The sequence below is a fragment of the Aegilops tauschii genome, chromosome 6, assembly GCF_002575655.3.
Source record: "Aegilops tauschii subsp. strangulata cultivar AL8/78 chromosome 6, Aet v6.0, whole genome shotgun sequence".
In the NCBI taxonomy this organism is placed as follows: Eukaryota; Viridiplantae; Streptophyta; class Magnoliopsida; order Poales; family Poaceae; genus Aegilops; species Aegilops tauschii.
In genome coordinates, this window is record NC_053040.3 from 15,204,393 (window position 1) to 15,212,102 (window position 7,710).

At 47.8% G+C, this 7,710-nt stretch overlaps 1 pseudogene; it reads right to left on the reverse strand.

Moving 5' to 3' along the window:
- Positions 1-5,473: 5,473 nt before the first annotated feature.
- LOC109765004 (cytosolic sulfotransferase 13-like) lies at positions 5,474-7,273 on the reverse strand (annotated as a pseudogene).
- Positions 7,274-7,710: the final 437 nt, after the last annotated feature.

Sequence of the window (7,710 nt, forward strand, 5' to 3'; positions counted from 1 at the left end):
CAGGGGCCTCGAGGGCTCGAATACAAGTGCTCGATCATAGACGAGTCAGCGGAAGCAACAATATCTGAGTACAGACATAAGTTAAACAAGTTTGCCTTAAGAAGGCTAGCACAAACTGGGATACAGATCGAAAGAGGCGCAGGCCTCCTGCCTGGGATCCTCCTAACTACTCCTGGTCGTCGTCAGCGGCCTGCACGTAGTAGTAGGCACCTCCGGTGTAATAGGAGTCGTCGTCGACGGTGGCGTCTGGCTCCTGGGCTCCGGCATCTGGTTGCGACAACCAGGTAGAAGGGAAAGGGGGAAAAGAGGGAGAAAAGCAACCGTTAGTACTCATCCAAAGTACTCGCAAGCAAGGAGCTACACTACATATGCATGGGTAAATGTGTAAAGGGCCATATCGGTGGACTGAACTGCAGAATGCCAGAATAAGAGGGGGATAGCTAATCCTGTCGAAGACTATGCTTCAGGCCACCTCCATCTTGCAGCATGTAGAAGAGGGTAGATGGTAAGTTCACCAAGTAGCATCGGGTAGCATAAACCTACCCGATGATCCCCTCCTCGTCGCCCTGTTAGAGAGTGATCAACGGGTTATATCTGGCACTTGGAAGGGTGTGTTTTATTAAGTATCCGGTTCTAGTTGTCATAAGGTCAAGGTACAACTCCAAGTCGTCCTATTACCGAAGATCACGGCTATTCGAATAGATAAACTTCCCTGCAGGGGTGCACCACATTACCCGACACGCTCGATCCCCTTTGGCCGGACACACTTTCCTGCGTCATGCCCGGCCTCGGAAGATCAACACGTCGCAGCCCTACCTAGGCTCAACAGAGAGGTCAGCACGCCGGTCTAAATCCTATGGCGCAGGGGTCTGGGCCCATCGCCCATTGCACACCTGCATGTTGCGAGGGTGGCCGAAAGCAGACCTAGCCTAGCAGGCGTTCCAGTCCAATCAGGCGCGCGCCGCTCAGTCGCTAACGTCAAAAAGAGCTTCGGCTGATACCACGACGCCGGTTGCCCATATCTTGTCCCACGTGGCGGTTAGTGCGTATAAGGTCAACGACCCAACTCAGATCAAATACCAAGATCTCGTTAAGCGTGTTATTAAAGTAACCGCGAACGCCGACCAGGGCCATGCCCACCTCTCTCCTAGGTGGTCTCAACCTGCCCTGTCGCTCCTCCACAAAGATCCACTCAGAGGGCCGTTGGGACAAAGGTCCTTTCAGCCCCCAATCCGTGAATCACTCGCGGGTGCTCCATGAGCCGACCCGACTTTAGTCACCACATGTATCATGTATAAAGTATATAGTATATACCCGTGATCACCTCCCTAGTGATCACGGCCCGATAGTATAGCATGGCAGACGGACAAGAATGTAGGGCCACTAATGAAACACTAGCATCCTATACTAAGCATGTAGGATTGCAGGTAAAGGTACACAACAGTAGTAGCAAGGACAGGCTATGCATCAGGATAGGATTAACGAAAAGCAGTAACATGCTACACTACTCTAATGCAAGCAGTATAGAGAAGAATAGGCGATATCAGGTGATCAAGGGGGAGGGGCTTGCCTGGAAGCTCAGCCGTGAAGGAGGGGTCGTCAACACCGTAGTCGTACTAGGTAGCAGCGGCGTCGGTCTTGGTGTCTAACGAGAGAAGAGGGGGAAGAAACAATAAATATAATGCAAACATAAGCACGGCGGTGCATGACAAGATAATGCGCGGTGCTAGGTGTGCCCTAACGCGGTAGGAGGTGATACCGACGAAGGGGGGAAACATCCGAGAAAGTATCCCCGGTGTTTCGCGTTTTCGGACAGACGAACCGGAGGTGAAATGTTGCAGGTTCGCTATGCTAGGGATGTGTGGCGGGCGAACGGGTTGCGTATTCGGATTCGGCTCGTCGTTTTGAGAAACTTTCATGTATAAAACTTTTTCATCCGAGTTACGGTTTATTTTCTATGATTTATCAAAGTTTTAGGCATTTTTAAAATTTATTTAATTACTTAAACTGAACATTATCAAGAACAGTGAAAGGTGATGTCAGCATGACATCACCATGACATCAGCAGGTCAAACCCAGCTGACAAGAGTCAAACCTGGCATGTGGGTCCAGCAGGACCCACCCATCATCCTCTATTTAGGTTAATTAGGGTTTAGCTAATCTAATTACTGTTTAATCAAACTAACTATTTAATTAGATTAATTAAGCAGGATTAATTAACTTAATTAATTCACTAATTAATTAATTATTGATTTTATTAATTCATTTTTTATTTTATTTCCTATTTATAGAAACGTTCTGGGGACGGGGCCCGTTTGCCATAGGCCCATAGGCCTAGCGGGTCGGGCAAGAAGCGGGACAAGCGCCCGAACGGGTGCGTGCCCGAGGGGCGCTGGACACACACGGCGTATGCCGGCGCCGGCGACCAGGCCCAGGGGAGGCGGCGGAGGGGGGTGGCCGCAGCGGCGGGCAGAGCGCGACGTCGGCTGGAGGTGGTAGCGCGGGGGCGCGTGCGCGCGAGGGGCTGCGGACGCGTGCGGGAACGGCAGGCGCGGCCTGGGCAGGAACGGGACGAGCGAGGTGTGGGCGCGGGACGCGCGCGTGCTGCGGAGCAGGGCGAGTGCCGTGGCGGACCGGGACGGCAAGTGCGGCGGCGGCCTCGGCACGCAGTGCGTGGCCACGGGGAGGAGGGGCTGCAGGGAAGGCAGAGCAGCGGCAGTAGCAGAGCGGCAGCTGCAGCTGCGGGGCGGCCACGCGCGCGAGCAGGGGCGATGCGGGGCGCGGTCAGCGCGCACTGAGCGTGCACGTCGGTGCAGGCAGGCGCGTCCAGGAGCAGGGGACGGCCACGGCGGCGGGAGCGGGTGCAGGCGGTGCGCGCGCACGAGGGAAAAGGGAAGGAGAGGGTGAGCTCACGGGGGCCGTAGGGATGGGGCAGCGGGGCGCGAGGAGGGCGACGGGGACGACGGCGTCGGAGAGGAAGCAGGCCGGCGAGGAGGAAGAGGCAGGCCGACGAGGTGGCGTCTAGGGCGGCGGCGGTGGTCGACGCATCAAGGGGGTGAGGCGTCGACGTCGTCGTTCAAACCCCACCCCGATCCAGATGGGATTGAGAGGTGGTGGGGGTGAGAGGGATGCGATGTGGGAGAGTGGGGGGTTACGGGTTAGGGTTTCCCCTGGAGTGGGGATATGGAGGAGGGGAGTGGGCGCCGGCTGGGCCGGCCTGGCTAGCCCAGTGGCCAGCTGGGCCGAGGCCCAGCGGGCGGGGGGGGGGGGGGGGGGGGGGGCTTTATTTTCTTTTGTTCTTTTTTTTATGTTCTTTTCCTTTTATTTATTCGTTTCTGTTTTATTTTAGTTACACTTTATTTTTAATGTAGTAAAATATGACAATAGCTTCAAAAATAGTGTTTCAAAATAACCCACTACCCTAAAAAGTTTTACCTCAAAATAAAATAGTTTATCGTTTTATAAAATATTAAAGGCACTTATTTAATCGTTTCAACTACTGTTTTAATCACTTTAGAGTATTAAAACATTTTATAAAAGTGGGGTTTCTTTCCCACGATTAACTTTGCATTATTTGGCATAACCCAGACATTTTAGTTTTAAAGTTTGAAACTTTTGTTGTTTGCCTTTAATTCAATTTTGAATTTGAATGGGTTTTGAACTAACCCGAGATTAACTACAGTGACAAAGGTGACATGGCATCATTAGCAGGGAATTACTGTAGTCTAATTATCCAGGCGTCACAATTTCTATATTTGAATTCCTAAAGACAAGATCTTTAGAACAAGACCAATATTCAATATATTTAAGCGTAGTTTGAATTTTACTGTTCATTCACTTTGGCATTTCAAAAAAATGGAATTAACTCATTTCAAAATACTCGTTCCACTTTGTTTTAAAAACTGAGTTCACAATTAAGAAAACAAATTTGAGTCATTCAGAAATATAAATTTAACTCATTCTAAAATAGATTTAACTCATTTTGGAAAACTAATTTTATTCAATTTAAAACATTGATTTCACTCGTACCAAAACACATATTTAAGTCATTTCAAAGAACTGGTTTCGCTCATTTCGAAAAGGTGATTTCACTCATTTCAAAAAACTAAATTCACTCATTTTGAAACACTGATCTCACTTATTCCCGAACACATATTCCACTCGTTTACAAAAACAATTTCACTCTTATCAGAAAACAGATTACGCTCGTGTCAAAAAACAAATTTAACTCGAGATTTGCCGGTGATGCCTGATGGTTATTAATATTTCCCTTGCGTTGTCCATCAGAGCCCTCGGCAAATCTTGAGCATTGTCAATGGTTTTAAGACAGACTAGATAGCTGCACTAATTCAAACTTACACCCCATCGATCGATCAAAGTTTCACATTAATAGAAACAACATCATCGCATTTATCATCTATATAATGCTAAACTGACATCATCCAAACACTCTGAATTTCTGTTTTAACGTGTACATATTGTAGCTTCCACACTGGGAAAGCATAGAGATCAGAACAGCAATCCACGGAGCAGGCAGTATCAGAATAGCAACAATTTCAGCGATGCTTCCAGGACTATTACCAATTGGGCGTGCACTTATAGGTCGTGTTGCCAAAGCTCCAAGGAAATTTCCTGCCAAAATTCCATCGACATGATTCTTATCACCCATCTCCAATCAGAACAAAAAACCATATTGACATTGCTCAATATTTGAAGGTGAGGTCTGATGGTCACCGCCACAGTGAAACGCGGGGATTCGGAAATTGAAAGCAAGGACCGGAGATGACTACGTAAGTGGAACGCCTAGTTAAATCAGACATAACTGGTACTCCATCCGTCCCAAATGTATCAGTGTCAAAAGTGGTCTTACATTTTGGGACAGATGGAGTACGTAGCTAGCTCCTAACTCAACTAATCCCAAGTTGGAAGGAGTTCATGTCTACTTCTCAAAAAACCGAGATCAAGATAGTGACTAGTACCCGTAGCAGCTTATCAGCAGGTAACAATCCCGATTTCAATTTGAAATTACCTACTCAAAAGATAAAAACAAGAGATGGTATCCTAAAAGTTCAGAGCAGTCCATCTAACCTTTTGGCGTTAGGCAACGACAGCAGTAGTTGCTCCTGGCCTGGGTTGCATCATCCGCCTTGGCTCGATTGCTTCTGGCAAGGAAAACGCCAGTGCCAATGTGAAAGGTGATGATGCCTAGAATGCCACGAGTTTTGCTGCTCCTGCTGAGGGAGTATGGTCGATTTTTTTTTGTTATAGTCTTCATAAAAAAGATGAAGTAAATAAATTGGACTGAAGATACATGTTCAGTTTATTAACTGCAATAGAATATAACTAAAGCAGAGCTAAGTGTAAGAAACACGCTGATTACTGAATGTGGATCAGTGTGGAGAAAGAACTGAACTTATATGTCAGATACTGCTGGATGTGGATGCTCTTTTCTATTGCAACATGCACAAACTGATACATATATTATTGATTATTTAACAGCAATGCCAAGCAAAGCCAAGCATTGATACCGATGAATCGGCTTATACACAAAGGAAAAATAAAACCCCCAAGCTGAGGCACATTGGATATGCCTCATGACGGTATAGAATGCCTTCACAGTTCCTCCAGGGCTACCAGCTGCAGGAGATACGGTGTAGGAATACACGATTGATTATATTACTGTTGCGTGGAGATGCCAAAGCCAAATCCGGTGCCTTGCAGCGCCTGTTGGACAATTGCATCGAGCCGTGCCGCCATCTCCGGCGTCATGGTGTTGATCCAGTCACCGGACACCCCCTTCCTGAAGAAGGAATGGTTCATCACGGGTCCGTCCTTCATCTTGTTACCGCTCTGGTTCACCTCCAGCTTCTTTAGCTTGTCCAGGCTGCAGAGCTCCAAGATGGCGTCCAGGACGCCGGCCTTCTCCTCCACCTGGGAGAACGGGCACCCCAAAAACTCGGCCAACCTCCTAAGATTGCCCCGCGGCTCTCGCAGCATCTCCTCATACCTGAGAAACAGCACCTTTTCAGGCCTTCTCCGGCTCTCCTCCCAATGCTCGAGGGCGTGGCGCCAATAAGGGCCCGCGCCTGTGCGACCCTGGCAAAACAACTCGAAGACCTCCTCGAACCGGACCTGCTCGGGGTTTGGGACGTAGGTGCGCATGAACCACCACCACGAGACGACCACGTCCTTGGGATCCCGACAGATGTAGACGATCCGGCACCCGCTGCCATCGCCGCTGATGCGCTCCGGCAGCAAGGACAAGGGGAAGTGGGTGCCGAAGATGCGCGGGGAAGGGTACGCCTGGACGATGCCCCACGCAACGTCGACCGGTTGCCGATAGATTGTGTGGATGAATTCAACACAGCCATGCGGGTTTTTGTGCAACAGAGGGTGCTCGTGGCTGGACGGCGGGTGGACGTCCCGGTGCACGGCGGCGAAGGCTAGAGATTTAAGCCAGGTGGTGCCGGACTTGGGGCAGCTCACCAGGAAGATGTCTGTTGGCTTGGGCTCGAAGTGGTCGCGGGCTGCCGCCAGGGCCGACAGGTGCCACTCCGGGAACCAGTACCCACGGTACTGTCACCTCTGCGAGCCGACGGGTGGCAGCAGTAACCGCTTCTCGACAGGCAGCGACGGGATGAGCTCGGCGAGGTTGCCGACATCCTTCTTCGCCGGCAGCACGTCACCGAGGCAACTACGCTCGAGTTTTTGCTCTGCTACATGGGCCATCTTGTGCCTGTTACAAACCGCTCGTAGGAGTAAGTGCAAGTGGATGTCTGATGAGCAGGTACCAAGGAACAAGCTAGACATAAATACATGAAGGCCTGCAGTTTCCGAGTCTCTTTTCATGGAAGGACTTTTAAATTGACTAGTAGAAATGATGTGGCACCGAGATAGAGCTAGCAGATCCTAAAAAGAAAAAGATAGAGCTAGCAACTGGCTATCTTATTAGCCTTGCACTTAAAACCTAGTGAAAATTATCAACCCATAGGAGTGATTCCCTGTATAGAATCTTTTCAAACCTTCATATGTTTATTATATAAGTCTGTTCGCACATTTGAAATTAATATTTCACTTACAAAACAAAAATGGGCCATTAGTTTTGGTGCAAGAGCTGCATTAATGGAACATGAAAATGCTACTTTTATGTCAAACAAATGGTAACACTAAGGGGGATGGAGAGGAACACACTGATTTATTACATTATAATAGTTGATTTGAACTAATAAGTACTCCCTCCGTCTTTGAATACAAGGACACCTTTTTTTTGTCAAACTTTGACTTAAATTTTTGGTCAACAAGATATGAGTTATATGTCATAAAAAATATCATCAGAAATTCTTTGAAATGTGTATCCAATGGCATACTTTTTGCGGCATATAACTCCCATTTTATTGGTAAAATTAAATGGTCAAAGTTAGACCTAAGAATATGAAGTGGCCTTGTATTCAAAGACGGTGGGAGTAATGTGAATTTGTATATCCTAAAACACTTTTGTTTGTATGCAGATTAGAATTCCAATTTAGTATCATGAAATTCTTTTCCCGAGAAGATTCATAATTTGTAGGAATTAGGATAATGAAATTTCTCGGAAATGGTATAGTGGATTATTAGCTTTCCACTGAAAATTTGAATACGTGCAATATCATGAAAATCACTGAATGCTTTCACTACAAAATCCCAGAATTAGTATAATGAAATTCTTAAATT